The sequence below is a fragment of the Haemaphysalis longicornis genome, unplaced genomic scaffold (genome assembly GCF_048455015.1).
Source record: "Haemaphysalis longicornis isolate Haplotype H1 unplaced genomic scaffold, Haemaphysalis longicornis Haplotype H1 scaffold_10, whole genome shotgun sequence".
Taxonomy (NCBI): Eukaryota; Metazoa; Arthropoda; class Arachnida; order Ixodida; family Ixodidae; genus Haemaphysalis; species Haemaphysalis longicornis.
In genome coordinates this window covers 11,963,433-11,984,570 of record NW_027526204.1, presented here as the reverse complement: position 1 = coordinate 11,984,570, position 21,138 = coordinate 11,963,433, and the positions used below count along the sequence as shown (strand labels likewise).

Sequence of the window (21,138 nt, the reverse complement as noted above, 5' to 3'; positions counted from 1 at the left end):
TGTTATTCGAAAGATTTCGTGTTTTGTTGTGCGCCCAGCGCTTGTTCGAATGCAAACGCTGCTTTATTCACTGAGAAATTAATCAGTTTATGTTAAAATTTTGATTTTCCCGCTAAATCGTGTGTTTTCGTAGCTGCAATGACATCACAGACCTGTTCTGCAGCCTAGGTCCCTTGATTCGCGATCCGCCGTGCAGGGTAGAGACAGATAAACGCTGGGGCCGCCATTTTGGATCGCTCGCTCGCCGCCGAAGTATAGTGAACTAGAATAGTTCACTATAGCCGAAGCAAGTTATTGTATCAAAATCACGCTAAAAGTATCGCCGCAACGCGGTTAACTGGCGAAGTTTGAATCAACTGATTTGTTTCGCGTTGCTGGGTCGCGTGGGAAATGAAACGAACAACGCGCTGAGCAAGTTGACCCAATCGCAGAGGCAAGGGACCGTTCAAAGGGTGTCTCCACCCTGTACGGCAGAGTTGGTATCGAGGTATCCGCGCGCTTGTTTACGTTACTGGACCTAGATGGCGCCACCATACCGTGGCGTGTCGTTTTCTGCCTTTTTTTTCGTTCTGGGAGAAAATCCTTTCGTGAAACATACTGCTCGCTCGACAAATATGTTCACTTAAGACACCGTCGCGTCAATCAATCGGCCAGTGTCGTCTGAGACAACCCCAAAGCCCCGCAGTCCTGTGCAGCTAAACAAGAATAGTGCGCGCAGTACTGACAACAGCAGTACGCAGCGGTACTTCTATGTTTACATGTGCTTTCGTAACTTACACTTACCACCATTCTTACGGCTTTAAAAAGAATGTGCCCTAAATTTAAGGCAAATAGCTCGTTCGGCAGGCTTATACACTGCCTAATTTTCGTTTGCTTTTGCCGCCCTCCGCCAATCGCAGAGCAGTCTCGTGTGACATCATAGGTTCTGTTGCGGGAAATGAGCTAGTGGGTCGCATGGCCATTCCCTTTTTTCCTAATTATGTGGCTTATTTGAGCGAAGATTACGTTAAAAATGGTGTCAGTATGATTCTAACGAGGCAATCTTTCGAATGAACCAAACTTGTGTTTTCTCTTCATGGCTCAACCCACAATCATCAGCAAAGTCTGATCTGAACCAGTGCGGAAACAATGTGAACAATGTCATTATTATAAATTAAAAATAATAAGGGCCCCAGAAACCCCAGAAGTTACAGGGAGCGGGTCAGAGCAATTACCGGCAATGCTTACAAGCTGAACGCGGTCAGACAAGTAGGAAGAATTCCAGGAAATTTTAAATTCAGGAAGGCCAATCGATTCCAGTTTTTGAATAAGCTTATCATGAGGAACAAGATCAAATGCCTTTGTGAAATCCAAAAAGATGACATCAACTTGACCTGCCTTATCTAAAATTTGTGAAAAACTGTGCACAACAGAAATTAATTGCGTTTCTGTGGAAACCCTTTCCGTGCCACACGTACACGAAAAATGACATTAAGTGCTTAATGAACTTTTAATGCCATTAATTCGCTGCTACACGCAAAAATCTAATGCCATTCGCTCTAATGTCATTTTGGTTTAAGGAGTTCCGCACAACTCATTTACCTTCACGAACACCTTAAATCTGCCTACCCTCGAACGCAATGAGCACCAAATGAAACCAACGAAACTCTCAGCAGCAGTGTTGACGCGAAAACGTAGCTGAACTTCGAAATAAGGCGATTTTTTGTGCACCCTTGGTGCCGAAATATTGAAAAAGATGAATTTCACTAAAACAGCGGCAAAAGGCAAAACATCGTGTCACTCGTCGTGCTAAATTTTTCGGATTTGGCTACCACTGGCAGGCGATGGCAGCTGATGAAGCCACTTTTAGAAATGGCTCACACCATTTTTAAGAAAACTCTGTTTCATATAACGTTTTCTTTCACAAAAAAACATTTGTAACCCTTGTGAGATGTTTTTCTCTACGTTAAACACTTCTAAAATATCAGTAAATTTCTCTTTTTGGTCATGATCACCACCACGCCTAACACATTTAATGCCTTTGCGGTTTCGCGTGTAGCACGGCCCGACCAGTTAATGTCATTTGGCATCTTAAGGCCTTCAGCACTTAATGTCATTTTTTGTGTACGTGTGGCACAGGTATTAAAGTATGTTATTTTCATTAAGGAACGTTGTAATAAATTTAGCTATAATGTGTTCAAGCACTTTGCAAGATGAAGACGTTATAGAAATTGGACGATAGTCTGGCAGCAAATCTTAGTCACCATTTTTGTGCACCGGAGCAGTGCGTCGCACTTTTCAATCACGAGGCAAGCGGCAGGAACGGATGGAAGCACGGAAAATGATTATAAGAAATTCCGATAACATCTCGGCATATCGTCGTAAAAAAGTGTTTGGAATTTGGTCAGGACCGGTCGAAGTTCTAGTTTTCAAATTCAGGAGCAACGGAACAATACCGGGTAAAGATACCATGTCTGGAACTTCGTCATTACTTCGAAAAACTCGATGCAGTGGCTCGTTTGAGGCGGTAAAAACGTTATGGAAGTACAAATTGAAATGACTGGCAATCGTTTTCTTGTCGACAATAGTTGCTCCTTCATGTGTTATTTGCTCAACACTATTGGCCTTTTTGCTCAAAAAGTTCCCAAATTTTTGTGGGGCAGACGTAATAAAGTTGGGTAGAGTATCCTGAAAGTATCTACATTTAGCAATCCTCACAGCCTCGTTCAGTGTGTCCTGGGAAGAAAGAATAACATTGCGTGGAGCACCTCTGCGTTTAAGCCGCTTTAGTTTCCTTTTCATGTGCAAGACATTTCGCGTGATCCATGGATTTGATTTACGCGTTCTTTTGACTTTGCAAGGGGTAAAATTATCTAGACAATATTTGTTATTCGACAAATAGGCATATTTCTTTAAATTTGTTCCACAATACTTCAGGGTCAGTTCCCTGAAATCTGCTGAGGGAGAGATCGTGGTGGTCTAGAACACTCTCGTCATTTGCACGCGAAAAATCTTTCACAGTGATTGATTTGGCATAGTGCGTAGTGCAAACAGACTGCACGGGACAAGAAAAATAAACTATGTCGTGATCCGAAAGGCCAGATCGACCGTTACAGAAAAAAGTTCAATTGATCTCGTTATAAAAACCAGGTCAAGCAAGGATGCACTTGCGCCTTGCACCCGTGTCGGCTGAGTAACAATTTGATGCATGTTTTGGCTTATCATAATATCAAATAGTTACGACGCATGCTCATAGTTTTCTGTGTTTGGAAAGGGAGAGCTGCAATCTATCCCTGGTAAGTTGAAATCGCCTGTTAATATTGCCTTATCGTGCCCGCACGTGTTCATGTAATCGTAAAGTGACCGAAAGCAATCGGGCGTCAGGTGCACGATAAACTGCAAGAACTGCGAATGATCGTCCACAAAAAGAAATTTTGATAATCACACTTTCGTGGTCTTGAATCTGACGTGATAGAAAAGATTTGATGTCATGTCTGACAAGGATAGCAACACCACCTCCTCTAGAAGCCCTATCTCGGTGATATGCCCGATATGAAGGCGGAAATATGTCCTCATCGCAAATTTCAGGCCGCAACCAAGTCTCTGTTAGAACAACCACATGTGAATTGTAGCCTAAGATTAACGTTTCTAATTTCTGTGCTTTGTTGACGATACTACGAGCGTTCAAGTTCAACATTCGCAGTTCTTTATCAACAGGAGTCACGAGTCAAGGATAGGGTGGGCGGCTTTTTTTGGCTGGCGATTTTAACCCTGACGTTGTTTGCATCGTCCCATTTGTGCATATCTCGATCTACATGCCCTGACCTTTTTCAGACTTCGCGCTCTCCCACAAATGCTTCCTTTTCCTAAGACCCAGACAACGCACATACATCCTAGGTAAGTGCCAGGGATGTCCCACCTGGGAGTTCGGGAACTCCCAGGGACATCCCACTTAAGTTCCAAAAACATCCCAAGTGATACAAAAAAAGACCTCGCTGGGATGTCCCAGACTAGGACTTCGCTGGGAGGTCTGACATCCCATGTAGAACAAAGAAAGGAAATTTTTGGGATGTTCCAAAAAAGTGCTCGTAGGTCCTTTTCAGGACACGTTTGATTAATGCTTGTGGTTATAGCTCAACATTCCATTGCAATGGAGCTTTTCCTCCACTCAAGTGCACAATTAGAACTCTGCAAAACCTTGCAAAACCATTTTATTGGACGAAATTCGTACATAACAGAGATCAGTGGCAAAATCAAGCAGCACTTAAGTCTTAAAGGTACACCATACACTTTTAATACCACAAACAAAAGTTCTTTATAACTTGATGCATGACTTTACTTCTGTTTCTGACAATAAATTCGACTAGCTGAAGCAGAAGTGAAATTTCACATTAAAAATTTCTCAAGGAAGCACGAGTTATGTACAGAAAGATAAGAGTCGCCTCTTCTCTTTTACATCAGAAATGTGCCATAAACCTGAATAATTCATTTACAAAATAGAGTGAGCCTAATTTCTAAGCAATTTATGGCATAAAGAATAAGGTCTGAAAGTGCTATACTTTATGAAATACCAAAAGGTGTAACATGTTTCACGACACAGGAAAAGCACATTAGTGCACAGAAAGTTACTGAAAACCATTAAAAGGGCCATGCAGACAAAACACAAGTTTGGTTCATTAGAAAGATTGCCTCGATAGAAACATTTTGACACGACTTAAAGGGGCCATGAAGACAAAATACAAGTTTGTTTTATTCGAAAGATTTCGCGTTCTATAGTGCCCCCAGTGCTTGTCCAGAAGCAAACGATGCTTTCTTCACTGCGAAATTAATCAATTTAAGCTAAAATTTTGATTTTCACGCCAAAACGTGTTTGAATGACGTTTGCAGTGATATAAGAGCAGGTCTTTCAGCTAAAGTTGGTGTGGAGCGGAGAATTGTTTACTGTTAGTTGACCTAGATGGCGCCACCACACCACCGAAAGCAGTCTTATGTTTTTGGTTTGTTTGTGACCTTATTTAAACATGGCTTGTTTTTATCCATGGAGAAAATAATCATTTTGTGAAACATGGTGCTCGCTCGACAAATATGGTCACGTAAGACACCGTCACTTGCTTCAGTTGGCCAGTGTTGTCTGAGACAATTCCAAAGCCCCGCAGTGCTATGCATCTAAACGAAGCATAGTGCGTGCAGTACCAACAGCAGTACGCAGAGGTACCTCGATGTTTACGTGTGCTTTCCTAACTTCCATTGTTTGTCCCACCATTCTTACCGATATAAAAAGAATGTGCCCTAAATTTAAATGAAAATAGCTCTTTGGGCATGCTTATGAACTCTGCCTAATTTGCGTTTGCCGGCCTCAGCCAATCGCACAGCTCGGCATATGACATCATAGGTTCTGCTGCGGTAAATGAGCTTGTGGGTCGCATGGCCATTCCCTTTTTTTCCTAATTATGTAGCTTATTTGAGTGAAGTTTACGTTAAAAGTGGTGTCAACCTGATTCCACCGAGGCAATCTTTTGAAGGAACATAACTAGAACTGTCTCCATGGCCCCTTTAAATGCAAACGCTGCTCAAATAAGCTACACAATTAGGAAAAAAGGGAATTGCCATGCGACCCACTAGCTCACTTCCCACACTAGGACACATGACACCATACGCACAGCCGTGCGATTGGCTGAGGCCAGCAAAAGCAAACGCAAGTTAGGCAGGGCTTATAAGCTTGCAGAATAAGCTATTTTCGCTTAAAAGTGTAATGCATATTCATTTTATAGCAGTAAGAATGGTGGGGTGAAACAATGGAAGTTACAAAAGAAGAGCCAATGCGTATTGCTGTTTACTGCGCACACTATGCTTGTTATAGCAGCACAGCACTGTGGCGCTTTGGGGTTGTCTCAGACGACACTGGCCGAGTGGTGTAAGCGACATTGTCTTACGTGACCCTAAATGTAGACGTACCCCATGTCTCACGAAGCAATTAGTACCTACCGTAATAAAACCAAGCCAGGTGCAAATACAGTAAAAAAAAAGCAAAGGTGAAGACAGCATGGTGGCGATATTTAAGAGGATTGATGGTAAACAAGGCTCCGCAGTCTGCTGCAGGCAGGGCGGCGCACTTGAAATTAGCTTGAAGACCCTTCCTTGTGATGTCATGGCAGACGTCACAAAACACACGATTTGGCGGGAGAATCAAAATTTTAACTTGAACTGATTAATTTCTTGGCGAATAAAGCATCATTTGCTGCCCGACACGTGCAAAGGGCACTACAAAACCCCAAATCTTTCGAAGAAAACAAGCTTGTATTTTGTCTGCATGGCCGTTTAATGTGGCAGTCACACTCCCTCAGGCCGCGCGGACACTTTTGAACAATACGGGGCTACCGTAAGGCATCGCTTTGCACCACACACACATAGAATTTATTCGAAAGGCCAGCTAATCTAGTTCTGATTGATACAAAATACTAGTTCTAAAACCTACTGCAAATGAAAAAAAAACTTATAAAATAAAATTCTGGATCACGTGTACCTACATTCGAAAAGAATTATGTAGAACTCTTCAACGTAAAGGGAGGACATTTGCTGTGTGCTTAGAAGACATGCCAATTGGCCACATGATGACAAATTTGTTCTCAGCCAAATAGGTTTTCACCTGTCTGCTAAAAGGCAAATAAAAGCTAACCGAAGAAAATTGATGAACAGGTAACATTACACGGCTTAGAGCAGAAGAATAACACTTTGCACGTGTTGGCTGTATGCATATTTTCCTACCTTTAAAATTTGGCTGCATTTTGTTACCATTTTACGCACTGAGGTCTAAATGTGGAAATATATGTGCATGCATACTTATGAGTTAGCGTTGAAAATGTGGGACCGTGTAAGGATGTATATTGCAACATTTTAACCTTGGCAATTAAAAAATTCCAAATAAATGCAGCCAAATTTTGACGGCAAAAAAATCAGTCTACAGCCAACATGTACAAAAACTATCACTGCTCTGCACTGAGTCATGTAAATATCAAATAGAAAATTTCCCTTTTTAGACTTTTTTAGCAGAAATATGAAGAAATTTTGAAACCAATGGAATTCCATCATGCAGCCACAATTGGTATGTATTATGAATGCACAGCAATCTATTGAATTTCTGTTGAATTGTTTTCTATAACTTCGAAAATACAGAGGTAAGTGAAGCAAAATAAGATTTCTCGAGTTTTAAATTTAAATTTGTCTCTCATACACTAAATAAATAATATTGATATCACTCAAAACTAGACAGGCTGCACTTTGTAATAGTACATTAGCCATGTATGTGGTGTTAGTTGACGCACAGCAGAGACCATACAAACGTCCAAATGGACAACCACACCCTGAGGGAGTACTGGTGCCATGCACCTTATTCTGGCATGATGCCCTGAAATCCGTAGTTTTTTTACCACGTAGTAGCTTACCACACGCACACACAAAAAAAACAGTTTAGATTAGTGTCAGGAAAATATACATGAGAAATCAAGAAAAAGAAAATAAGATTAAACGACTTTCATATCATTCCTTGGCAGTCACTGCATTGGAGCTCCAAGGATTTTCTAGTGTGCCGCAGCTCTTTCTGCAGCACGTCAGAACTGTGTTGCTGTCTTCTTATCCTTTGGAGTTCCTTGTGGCTAGGGAGGCTTTCCATGGCCCATGAAGCTGCCTGCACATAATTTAGAAAACAACTTGTAATGAATTCAATGAACAGTGCAGACAGCGGCTAGCTTGAACACTGCCAGTAAGGAAACACACCTCGAGCATTACCGAAGTGTACAGATAAACATTTACCCATGGTGATTTCACACCATGGGTAAAACGGCATGCTTACGAGTACAAGCTGAGCTTCGCTGATCTCTCACAATGCCCTTCCTGATACATGCTCTCGTGATTGCGCTACAGTCAAAATAAACTTCGCGGCCAGAACTCACACCACTAAAGCAGCCCGCTGCCACGCGAAACCTTGAGGATCTTGCGGGTTGTTTTGCACAGAAATTTGATGTGTGATAGAAATTTCGCTATTTAGTTCTGTTTCATGGACATGACCTTTACATTCCATGATTGCACAAACATTTCACCTGCTTCAGATGTAAATGAAACCGTTTTTCTAAATAATTTTCAGTCAAGAGATTTTTAACTGGCTCTTACAATCATGCTTGTTGGCACAACGCATCACACACATGCAAGCTACTGCAGCCATGTACCATTAAACGTTTGTCAAATGCGCCATTACATTAGTCTTCCCTGGGTGCAAAGTGTTGTATTGAACAGTTGTGTTTATGTAATCTAGATGGCGCTAGGCAAGCGCCTTGTGACGTCGGGGCCTGGAGTGGCAAGTGAAGTGCAGGAGTCAGGCGGGCCATGAGGATGGCTGTCACGACCACCTATGGGTGGTAGGGGAGGTGCTGGGGGTGCCCACAGCGCTTTGCGTGATATACTTTTCTGTCAGCAGCGCCAGACCCAGCAACAACCATACGCTTGTGGAGTGTGTGTGCAGTGACATCCAGCTGTTTGCAAGCGACAGGGAGGTGATAATTCTAGGTGACTTCAACGGCCACCTCTCTGAACTGGACGGCTACACCGACGCGAACGGCAACCTTCTTGTACGGATGGCAGAACGGCTTCACCTCAGCATCGCTAACCTGGATCCCAGGTTCAAGGGCCAATACACATGGTGTGCCAAGAACAGTGCAACGTGTATCGACTATGCTCTGTTATCGCCTCGCCTCCTTAGCCTCCTACAGAGCCTTGACATTGATGAAGAAGGACAGTTCAGCCTAGGTAGTGATCACAATCGCTTGCGCCTGAACTTCAGCCATAAGCAATGTCAAAAGACCAGACCCAGAGAGACAAAACCCTCATATCTGCCAGTGCGGAAGATGGAGGTTGTCGCCGAGGAGTTCGAGAAAGACCAAGGGCGGAAAGAAGCCACCACGTACGCGGAGTACATAGAAGCCTTGCGCCATATAATGCGCAAGCATATGGTCAGGGACAAAGGCCATGGGCGAGCAAGCAAGAAGCCGTGGTGGGACGGGCAGGTGGCCGCGGCGTGGCAAGCGCGCCGCAATGCTAACAGGGTTCACCGCAGGGCGGTGAGAGATAAGGACAGTGTGGCAGCGGCAGAGGCGTGGGACACATACCTACAACGCAAACATGAGATGCAGGCAATAGTCCAGGCAAAGATGGCTGATGCGAACCTTGCACTGATGAAGAACATACGAACGGGTGGTAAGCCGGCAGCCCAGAAATTCTGGCGGTATGTCAGCTCGCTGGACAGAGGCAGTGAAGGGCCGGCTGAACTGGTGGACACTACCACAAGTCAGCCTGTGGCAGACCCGCCACGACACATCACCGACTACTTGACAAGCCTGTATGGGCCACCTATCCATGTACCGGAAGACAGGCAAGAGGAGACAAGGCCCCCAACATCGCCTCCAAGCCAATCAAAAACAACCTGGGAAGTCACACCGGCAGGCATAAAACGTGCACTGGGCCGCATTGGCATGGGTACAGCCACGGGACCAGATGGAATACCTGCTCGCATACTCAAGCTGCTCGGACCGGGCTCGAGAGAACAGCTAGCGGAGCTGTTCACCAACATTCTTCACGGGGAAGATATACCAGAGGAGTGGCGAGATGGCAGGGTCGTGCTCCTTCTGAAGCACGGCGGCAATGCGGCTCATATCTGCGACTATAGACGGTATTCATTCAAAAGTTTAGCGGGCGATTTTCTTCGCTTGGCCACACTGAAAGCCGCCATGTCTGTGGCCACTGTTCTAGCGCATGCGCTGTGCGCCCACATCTTGAGAAAAAAAAAAAAAAACACCGGTGTCCCGTTTGTCGTCTGCCGCGTTTCAACCCAATTATCGGTAGTGGCGTCGAGCGATGTATTATTAATCGCATTCACATTACGTGGTGGCGCTCTACCTGCCATCGATAACTTCGCATCACCGGAGGATGAAACCGCGGCAGCGAACGGCCGGAACGGCGCACAAAAGTCCGACACTGCTGTTGGCTGCCGCCGTGGATGCCGACGCAAGTGCACCCGCACCGTATCCACGACTTTGTCTGGTAAGTTCCCTCTAATACATGGTTGATTACAAAAACCGAATAATTTCTTTGGAGAGCTGTTTCACGTGTACGCCGAGTTAGCGATGGTAGCGAATGCGAGGCCGCTTCCCGAGCCGTGCTGTAACCCGAGCGCTGACGGATCGCAAGCGCCCTTTGAACAAATCCCTCGAGTTTGGCTTCCGTACGGCAACATTTTCTGCATATGCCTTCGGGCGATCGCTTTTCCGCGAGCATACGCGTGACTTATCGCGACGCAGTCGCACGCATACGTGGACTCTAACGTTTTTATCGCTCTACCTACTCGTGCACGCCCCCGTGTGCCAACGTGTTTTCAAATAAATTGGAATGAAAACTTAGGCAGGCAGCAATGCGCCACCATCAGCTTCGCAGTCACCAGTCGCGGTCGTACGCTGGATGCCTTGTCGGTTGTTCGTACGAGGGATAAAAACAGGCGCGCTCTTGTTTTTTTATTTAAATCGCGGCAATCACTGACACTGACAATCACTGACATCACTGAGATTTTCTTCAGACTCCAATTCCAGAGAAAATCTGCTGTTGCAGTGACCAACCCGTTCCGCTGGTGCCGTGTAGATTCAATGCGCAAGTCTTGACGCAGAAAAATTACTAGGACCCAGATTTCGGAAGTGTAGTGGACGCGCATTTCACGGCGCGCTGAAGGTGCGTTTCTCACGCTCGCTCGGGCGGCGGTTCGCGTTACCGGACCCGCCGGATGTGTGACGCGTGAGCTATCGTGTTCCACGCCTGCGCCGCCGCGCCATCGGGGACCGGGGGGGGGGGGGGGGGGGTTATTTCTCTTCGCTTAATAAGGCACTTGAGTTCCAGCAACCGGTCGGTGTGGTCGCTTTCATCGTCGCTCGTCAGCCGACGAGACATGGTGTCAGAAGTGGGATAAAGTTAGCGACACATCGATCAATTATTAATAGCAATCAGTCTAAGGTGCGTAGCCTGCAAAACACGCTATGGCGGATGGAGATCCTTCTATCCAGTTCAGCGGCACCGGGCTTCAACCGCCACCGAAATTCGATTTTGGGAACCCAAGCTCTTGGAAAGAATGGGTCTACCAGTTCGACTACTATTGCTATGCATCTGGGCTCTACCAAGCGCCGGGAGAAGTACGGGTCAGAACGCTTCTTTACGACATGGGCTCCCAAGACGCCTGCCGCGTTCTCGACACTCTAGCATTGTCCAGCGAAGACTGGAGCTCGCTAGAAGTTCACCGATCACTTCATCCACCCGGTCAACGAGGTCTACGAAATTGTCCGCTTCCACCGTCGAACCCAGGGTGAAGGCGAGACCGTAGACGAGTTCTACACTGCACTGCGTACACTTGTCAAAAAGTGCAACTACGCCTCAGCGGAAGTGGAAGAACGACTCGTTCGAGACAGGTTCGTCGTGGGTCTCCGGGACTCTAACCTTGTGGACAAACTGTGCCGAACACAAAAGCTTACCCTTGAAGAAGCAAGACTACAGGCTCGCATCAACGAAGATGCCGTGAAAGCCCGTGCAGCAGTGTTCCAAAAAGAGCCGAATCCTGCTCACGTTGTGGCCGAGGCCAAAGTTCAAAAGCGCTTCCAAAAGCCGCGACATGGCTCGAATTCTCAAGGGAGCTCTGGCAAGCGTGTTACGAAGTCCAACACAAGCGACGCTACCACGAGCTGCAGATACTGCGGTCGACCAACGCATCCTCGAGCAGATTGCCCAGCTAGGCAAGCCAAGTGCAAAGAATGTAATCGGATTGGACACTTCGAGGCAGTCTGCGAAAAGAAAAGCAAGAAGAACATGGGAGCTCTCACACTGCACTCCGTAGCAGCCATCACCAGAGCCAAGTTCGTAAAAGTGGCCGTCAACGGACTACGCTAACTTCAAGGTCGACTCGGGTGCGGAGGTGACAGTGGTACCGGACTCGTTTCCAGGCATACCGAAACAGCTGCAAAAGCCAGAAGGTGAGCTTACGGGCCCAGGAAATTACTCCCTCACCGTTCTCGGAACATTCCAAGCGAAACTGAGCTGGAAAGGCAGGTCTACAGTGCAAACAGTGTATGTTGTGCCTTTGCAAGACCTGCCGCTTCTTGGATTCCCTGCGATACAGGCTCTCGGAGTTATACGGTTCGTGGACAGTGTAACGGATTCTACCGTCACTTTGAAGGACAGTCTCTTCGATGGCTTGGGCGAGCTGCAAGACGAAGACGTGATACGTCTCCAACCAGGCGCCAAACCGTTCTCAGTCAGCGTGCCGAGAAGAGTACCGATTCCGCTTCACAAACCAGTTCGAGAGGAGCTCACCAAGCTCGAATCCCAGGGAGTCATCCAACGGGTGGACCGTCCCACACCATGGTGTTCCGGTATGGTGGCTGTTCCAAAAGCAGGAGGAGGCTACCGAATATGCGTTGACCTCACCCGACTCAACGAAGTCGTGCTTCGGGAGCGTCACATACTACCCTCAGTCGAGAACATCCTGGGACGCCTCGGATCAGCAAAGGTATTCTCTAAGCTCGATGCTACCGCTAGCTTTCACCAGGTGAAGCTTTCAGAAGAAAGTCAAGAACTCACTACGTTCATAACACCAATGGGAAGATTCTGTTTCCAAAGGCTACCTTTTGGAATCTGCTCAGCGCCAGAATATTTTGAGCGACAGATGAGCAGAATTCTGGAAGGCCTCGAAGGAGTTGTGAGCATGATTGACGACATTCTTGTCTTCGGAGCACCGCAGCAAGAGCATGACCAACGTCTCAAGCAGGTGTTATAGCGCTTGGAAGAAGCGGGAATCAAGCTGAACCGCAAGAAATGCACGTTCTCTGCAAACCAAGTCAAGTTTCTTGTAGTCGTGGTTTTAGCGCACAAGGAATCAGTCCCGATCCAGAAAAGGTCGAGGCCTTGGCCAAGCTACCAACCCCATTGGATGTCAGCGGTGTCAGAAGACTGCTGGGAATGGTGAACCATGTGGGCCGCTTCATTCCTCATCTTTCCGACATCACAGCACCGATCAGGGCATTGCTTCAAAAGAGAAACTCATGGCTTTGGGGACCGTGCCAGCAAGCTGCTTTCGACAAGCTCAAAAGCTTGCTCAGTTCAGAGGTCTGCATGGCTAAATATGACCCATCGTACCCCACGGTGGTGTCAGCTGACGCAAGCTCATACGGTCTCGGAGCTGTATTGCTTCAAGATCAACCATCGGGAGAACGACGAGCGGTTGCTTACGCCTCACGATCCCTAACGGACACTGAAAGCCGCTACAGTCAAACAGAAAAAGAAGCTTTGGCTGTGACGTGGGCTGTCAAGAGGTTCGACCAGTTTCTGAGGGGCATCGCATTTCAAGTCGAAACGGATCATCGTCCTTTAGTCACACTCCTGGGATCAGCAGAACTCGACATGATTCCGCCCAGAATCCAGCGCTTGCGAATCCGTCTTATGCGCTATCAGTTCACTGTTCTCTACGTCCCTGGCAAGCTGATTGCCACGGCAGACACGCTGTCAAGGGCTCCTATTCAGGGACACGATCCTGAGCGAAGTCAATGGCAGACAGACTCCATCGAGTTATTCATCGGGGAAGTCGTTACAGCAGCTGCCAACCTCATGTCCTCCCGCATGGATGCCTTACGCAAGCACCAAGCGGAAGACGGCATCTGTTCTGGGCTACTCCGCTTCTGTGAGAAAGGATGGCCAGAAAACGTCTCAAAGGTTCCAGTTCATCTAAGGGAGTACTGGAAGGAAAGAGGCAACATCACAGTGCGCGATGGCTTCTTGCTCAAAGATCGCCGCATCATTATTCCAAGCCTGATGCGCCGTGAGGTACTTCAGCAAATCCACGAAGGCCACCAGGGCATTGGACGGTGCAAGGCAAGGGCAAGGGACGCAGTATGGTGGCCTACCCTTAACAGCGAAATTGAGCAGCTCGTAACATCGTGTGAGCAATGCGCTCAGACGAGAGTTCAGCGTTCGGAGCCACTAATCGCAACACCGGCTCCAAATCGGCCATGGCAGCGTATAGGCGCCGACTTGTTTGAACTTGATGGAACTCACTACATAATCGTGGTGGACTACTACTCTCGTTTTCCGGAAGTAATCAGCTTGTCGTCGACCACCTCCACAGCTGTCATTGCGGCTGTCAAGAGCACGTTCGCGCGACATGGAATACCTGATGTGTTCGTGTCCGACAACGGCCCGCAATTTTCGTCACGGGTGTTCGCCGAGTTCGCGCAGACCTACGGATTTCATCACATCACGAGCAGCCCGGGCTACCCACAGTCAAACGGCGACGCAGAACACATGGTGCGGACCATGAAGGATCTTTTCACAAAATCCAAGGACCCACACATGGCGCTTCTGGTGTACCGCGACACGCCAGGAGCGAGCGGATACAGCCCGTCGCAGCTCCTAATGGGCCGACGTCTGCAAACGACAGTGCCGAAGATGCCAGACACCCTGCAACCGGAGTGGCCACCACACGACGAAGTTGCAGCTAAGGATAAAGCTAACCAAACAAAACAAAGTCAAGACTTCAACCGTCGTCACGCCGCCCACCAACTCCGCCCACTCGCTGACGGGGAGGATGTGTGGGTGCAGGATATGTCATGCGCAGCAAAGGTGCTCAGCCCAGCAAGAAGACCACGCTCATATGTGGTGGAAACACCGACATGCATCATTCAGCGCAACCGTCGGCATTTGGTGCCGTTCAACGGTGCAGGCATGCCTGATGGCCTTGCGTCTGACAGTTATTCAAGCACAGACGACACACCAGCAGTGACGGTTGAAAGCTCCGCGGATCAAACCCGCCGGATGTGTGACGCGTGAGCTATCGTGTTCCACGCCTGCGCCGCCACACCATCGGGGACCGGGGGGGTTTATTTCTCTTCGCCTAATAAAGGCACTTGAGTTCCAGCAACCGGTCGGTGTGGTCGCTTTCATCGTCACTCGTCAGCCGACGAGACAGGAAGTACCTTAATTTGAGGAATGAAAAAAAATTGGGCGTTTTAATTAATGAACAAAGCGGAGTAACGCTAGTTCCATCTTTGGCTCGTTCCTTTTAACTGCGCTATTTTTACTGTGCACCTTAAAACACCCGGTTATTCCTCCCTCCCCCTCTGTGGTTTTACTACATAGCTGCATTTATTACATGGAATGGCGAGTTGATTTTTAAGCATTGCCTTGGGCACACATGGTATCTAGCAGGTTATTTTATGCACCATTCTTTTTTTAAGCAACCAACCTTCCCAACCGGCAAGCAGACTATTCATATGCTTGCAGGCTCTGTTCTCACCATCCTTGCGTCTGCACATATGTATATTTGTTAAACGTTGCCTGCATACCTTCTAGTCCAGACTTCATATTTGAAAAGCGGCAACTGGCCACAGTCTCCGCTTTTCTAATAGAGGCGAAAAGCAGAAATGCCCATGTTCGAGATTTTGGCACACGTTAAAACATCCCCAAGTGGTCAAAATTAACCTTAGTCCCTCACTACAGTGTGCCCCATCGCCTGTGTAGTGTCAGTGTGTTAAACCTCATAGTCAATCAAAGTGTTCGTACAAACCTTCTACAAAGCAAGCACAAGCCGTTTTCAACTTTATGTGGTCACTGGTGAACTGACTGTTGTAAAGCTGTGCATCGCAGTATGTTTAAGTTCACATGTTACTACTCACTCTTGCAGGTCTGAAGCATGAGATCAACCACTGGCTCTCAACAGCCACTCCCCCAGTCCGGCGAAGTCATCAAAAAGCCATCCAGCCACCACTAGGCACACAAGGCTGCAGAAAAAACTTGGCATAGCGTATGCATGTTTCTGGCCTATTTTTGCTTCTCTTAAGAAGGTAAAGTTTATGCAGCCTGTGTTGCTTTTCAGTTTCAGTTGTACAACTTTTTTTTATGTTGATTTTGCATTTTCGTGTTGAAACGTATAAAAATGTGCAGTGCCAAAGAGACACTGCACCTCCAAGGCAAACTTCATTTTAGATTTTTTTATCCTTCACCTCCGTAAATGCTGGCATCATTACAGGAGTACTTGTCGAACGTTTTGATGTGTGGGTGTTTGCGTCTGTCCCGAATGCAAGATGGTGTGCCACGGTCCCTTAAAGGGGCTGGACCTACCCCACTTCTGATAGTCATGAAAAGCATGTCATAGTCTTCACATAAGCCATATTATGGCCAATTCTTTAAATACGTGTGAACATCCACTGCCTGACTACTCTTTATGTCCCAACTTTCAGCCTCTCATCAGTGCTAGTAAACATCCTACGCGAGGCTGACCCCTTTGCTAAGCTGCACAGAAAAAAGGTCAACCCAACAGCTCAGCCATTATCAGCAGCTGACAATCCTTGTGAATCCTCAGGTGCTGTCAAGTGCACAAATAACTCCGCCATGTGCTCACCTTTGTGAGAGAGAAACGAGCCAAGAATGCCCCAGCAACACATCAGTGATGGCCTCCCAGATGGCCGATAGGATTCTCCAGGTACAGCGCGGAGGGGTTTTGAACCCCCTCCCCCCAACATTTTACTATGCTGCACATAAGCAAGTGCTAGCATTCATTTTGGCAAGGCTCCTTCCATTCTCCCATACCTCCATACACCCCCAACCCCTAAAAGTATTTCTGGCTGTACCAACAGTTTATGGACTGTGAAGAATGAGCACCCTGGAAAGAACTAAAGGAGGTGTTTTAGGTGTGCATTTGGAGGTTGTCAGGTGACACACTGTTGAGTCGAGTTGATACGTGCAGCATACCACGGTAGCAATGCACCAAGCATGTGTGATCCTGCATTCAAGGCCAGTGCACTGCAGGCGTATTAGTAACTGCACTTGCATTGGGTCAAATTAAACTACGCAGCTGTTGAGAAAAACAATGGGGTGTACTCATGGGAGCAAAATTCTAGATTGATGCAAGCAGCAGCTGAAAGGCATTACATGCTGCCACGTGAATAAGTTCCTCCTGCCAAGAAGACACTGGCTGTACGGCCTAGTTTAACAGTACGATGTTCATTTCGTGCTTGTTGCTTTGGCTACATGTGGCTTCGGCCTTGTTGAAGCGTTTTAGTGATTAGCGGTCAGTAATGCATTGAACGTTTTTTTCTTGACCTCTGATTGGGAGCTTAAGCACGCGACAGGCTTCATTAAAATCAAGTCCTAGCACTTCGGGATTTACACTCTATGCGCAGATTGTGACTATTCGTGAAGGACGAGGACAATAGAAAGGAGCAGTAAAAAATTCTTTAGGGCCTCATCTGGGGAGAGTGACCATTTGGGCTCCTTTCCTTGGTTGCAGCAAAGCCAAGGGAATGCGAGCTGTGGACCGGCGACCAAGGACAACTCCACCCGGAGCTGGGATTGTGTGCGCTGGACGTTGCGTCGTCGGCTGTCGAGCACTGAGGGCCAAAACCATCGAGAACTGGCGGCCATATCCATGCCAACAGAATCAACCTAAACAACAAGGTGAGCTGGGCAGCTACGGTCTCCCACGGCAAACACACTCAGAGACACATGGTCCCCCAGAGTCAATACACTCACGGCAGACATTCCGATTCATGCTCAGAAATTAACAAAATCCATCACATGCTTGAGTCCATTATCGTTGGAAAAAAAAAGTTCTAAAAGCAGCCGTAACTGAACTTAAGGGAGTCGACACTACTGTGAACCCCGCCTCTTCCAAAACGTCAGACCAGCATCTCAGGCCATCGTTGACTCCAGCCACAGCAGGTTACCGACCTTGGGGTCCTCAGAAATTGGGTCCGCAGATGCAATGGACAATTCTCCATCTGGCTCTACTCAGTTAAAACACTGGGACAAGAAAATTGGCCTTGGCAATCCCCCCTTGCTTCGGGGTCGGATGATTAGTACGTTACGGAAGGTGTGCTTCAAAATTTTGGAGAACAGATCATGGAAACTCTCGTGCGACATTCAAAGCCATGTTAGTGCAATTTGAGGATAAGATTGGTGCTGAAATCACCGGTCTCAACATTTGCATCACCGGTTCTTTGAGGACGCTGCGTGGAGGGGAATAGGCCCCATAAAATCGACTGCACGTGCGTCTGGCCTCCGTCAGCGGACAGTTCGAAAGTGCTCACCAATCGTCTAAAGGCACATTCCCACTGGCGACTTGGCACATTGCGTGACGTCGCAAGTGATGAGCCAGGCATCGCTTTTTCTCGCTTTGCGAGGGAGGACAAGATCGCTCTAGGACTGAATCCCCTCGTTGCGCCTCGGCAATGCAAAACCGGATATAGCCAGTCATGGCTAAGGAGTCAGCTGACGTAGCTGCAAAGGAAAGATTTGTTTACATCCAGCAATGCAAACAATGGTGAGCCGCTGCTGCCGCACAGGGCTGACTGTGCCTGTCGGGTCAGGGGTCAGGCCGGCAAGGAATTTTTCATGCGCTTCAGTTCTTAGGTCAGTGACTTCAGGGTATGTGTGTACTAATCAACAAACAGTGTAGAACTCATCAGTGTGGTAAGTCTTTTCAAATGGCAAACACGGTGTAGAACTTGGAGCGTTCGGAGGCGTCAAAACTTCTGCGCCTGTGAAAAGAAGTGAAATTTGCCGGCCGGGATGCGAGTATTGTTGCATCGAATTAATTACTAAATGCAAAACATGGCTGACCGGCACGTTTCTCCTAAACGTATGGAGCCCTTCTCGCAACACCTCCAAATTGACCAAGCTTTTTTTAGAAAACTCTTGAAATTTTCCATTTCGACACATTACTCATTGTCGGTGATTTTAATGCACATCACACTAAGTGGGGATTGCAAGCATGACACCATTAAAAAGCGAAAACCTTTGGCTTGATGCCCAACAAGAAGGCCTCACCCTTACCATTGACCATACGCATCCCACTTGCACCAGAAGTAGTGTGAGCAGTGATGAGCAGCAGTGTGAGCAGCCTTGCCTCACTTTTACAGAACACACGTAAAGGAAGACCACTTTACACAACACATAAGAGAATCTCGGCAGCGACCACCCGGCAACATCAAACGAAGGTCTGGTAGGCCCGCTTATCCTCATTTACTGAGATGCATTTCAAGGGCTCTGAGTGGTGCAGCGGGATTCCTCACACTCGGTGATTGGTCCACATATCTGAGAAATAACTAACATCAAGGCAAAGGTGGATCAACTGGGCCGAGATGCTGAGCAGGCAACTAATTATACATTTGAAGCAGGGAACCAATGCCAGGTTGACTTGCAGCTTCCCCACATGTGGGAGGCCAAGAGTGGTTTGCAACAGCAACTCTGCAAGAACAAAGTCAGTTGCAACGTGTTTTGTCGCCTGGATTGGCTTGACCAACACATTGAAGAATACTCAGTTATTGCGACAAAATTGGCATGCAGCTTGCGATTGCACCGTGAGAAGCAACTACCCAAGACATGAAACGTCGTCTGATGCTTAATCGATCTCGGTAAGAGCCAAGCCATACATTGATGCAACCTAATGGGGAATTCCATTGAGAGAACAGGAGCAGTGGCATCGTGCAGTGAGGAGTAGGTGACAGAACACTTGGGGGCACGCGGGAGCAGGGCCACTGCACCTGCCATGAGTGCGGCACGCACCCGGAGAGCAGGTGGGAGAGGAAAAAACGACGAGGGGAAAACACGGTCCCGACCGGCTGTATGGGCACACATGATAGCATTTATCAGGTTAAATAAGGGCGATCCGGCTACATTACTTGCAGTAGCAGCAATATGAGGCCTGTCTGCAAGATTGGCGAGTGAGGAACAGGCGGTATCACTACGAGGGCGTCTCAAATACGACAAAAACCAGTAACAGAGGCTATTTTGCTCATATGCACCATCTCTCGGGGTGAAGTAGAGGTTAAACTGCCGGCTACTTGTTCTTGTAGTCGTTCATGCGAATCTCCCCGGTGCCGTTAGTTTTTTTTTTTTCTCTCTCTCTCTCTTCAGCCTTTAGCGTTTTTGAGAAACGAATATTTCAGTAGAAGAAACACCCCCGCCCCACGCAGAATCGTTAAATGATGTACAACCAAAGTGGGAAGCTCCTTCACTGGGTCTGTTTACTGAACAGCACCGTTGATTCTGGGCATGGAGTTCAGTGAGAGTAAAGCCCCTCCTATGGGCAGGGCTGCGGCGGAGGGGCTTTAATTTAGAGCAGCCCAGCGGCAGCGCGGCGGCGCGTGCCATGTCGTCACTCCATGTACCGTAATTACCCGATTCTAACGCGCGCCCTTTTTCCGGAAAAATAGGCCGAAAAATCACATGCGCGTTAGCATCGGATTCGAAACCGAAACCGAAACAGCAGAAATTTCGTCCCACCCATCGCCATCACCATGTCAAGATGGCGCTAAAGCTTTTAGCAATGATTTTTCGGACGCAGGAACCATATGCGCCTAGACTTTTCTATCGGCGTTCACACAAATTGTCAAATTGTTCCACTTGCGCGCTTGATAACAGCAATGGCAGCAGCGGCTCTCACGCGTTCAAAACGAGCGGTCGGCTGAAGCGTGCGGCTCTGGAGAAGCTCGCGGGATGGGCGTGCGAGGCGTGGGCCACGATCCCATCGACCATGGTTGAATGTTCGTTCAGAAGTGTGGCATCGCGAAGGCTCTTGGTGGCACCGAGGACGAGATGTTCTGGTCAGCGGAAAGCGACGAGGAGTGAGATGAGCGAAATTACTTTGGGGAATAAATCGCCCATTTCTCCCGCATTCGTTTGTCTGGGTTATAAAGTTCCGTGCGCGTTACAAACGGAGGTGCAAGTTTTTTGGTTTTTTTTTGTCAGAAAAATCGGGTGCGCGTTAGAATCGGGGGCGCGTTAGAATTGGATAAGTACGGTAGCTCAGAGATTTCCCGCCGCGCGAACTTTGTCGTGAAAGTTCGCTCCACGTATTCCAGCCTTTAGGCATCCCAGCAATCTCTGCGGAAAAGCATGTGTGAGCAAAGCCGGGCAAAGCACGTGTGGCGGTGTGAAGCATTCGCATGCTCGTAGGGCTCGCTGCCCATTCCACAAAGTTGCAAATGCACGATGGATACTGCCGCGCTCCCCGATACAAGGGAGCAAAACACACACACACACACACACACACAAAGGGGAGGATATGACGTTAAAGGTCATGTGACT

General features: G+C 47.6%; 1 long non-coding RNA gene across 3 annotated transcripts; it reads left to right on the top strand.

Annotated features, from left to right (window-relative positions):
- Positions 1 to 9,875: 9,875 nt before the first annotated feature.
- LOC144158188 (uncharacterized) lies at positions 9,876 to 20,138 on the top strand. Of its 3 annotated transcripts, none has more exons than XR_013319979.1 (3): positions 9,876 to 10,068; positions 15,734 to 15,853; positions 17,339 to 20,138. It is a non-coding gene; the product is annotated as an uncharacterized LOC144158188 (long non-coding RNA). The 3 variants fall into 3 exon arrangements; XR_013319980.1 differs by lacking the exon at positions 9,876 to 10,068 and adding an exon at positions 10,883 to 12,032; XR_013319978.1 differs by lacking the exon at positions 9,876 to 10,068 and adding an exon at positions 10,883 to 12,568.
- Positions 20,139 to 21,138: the final 1,000 nt, after the last annotated feature.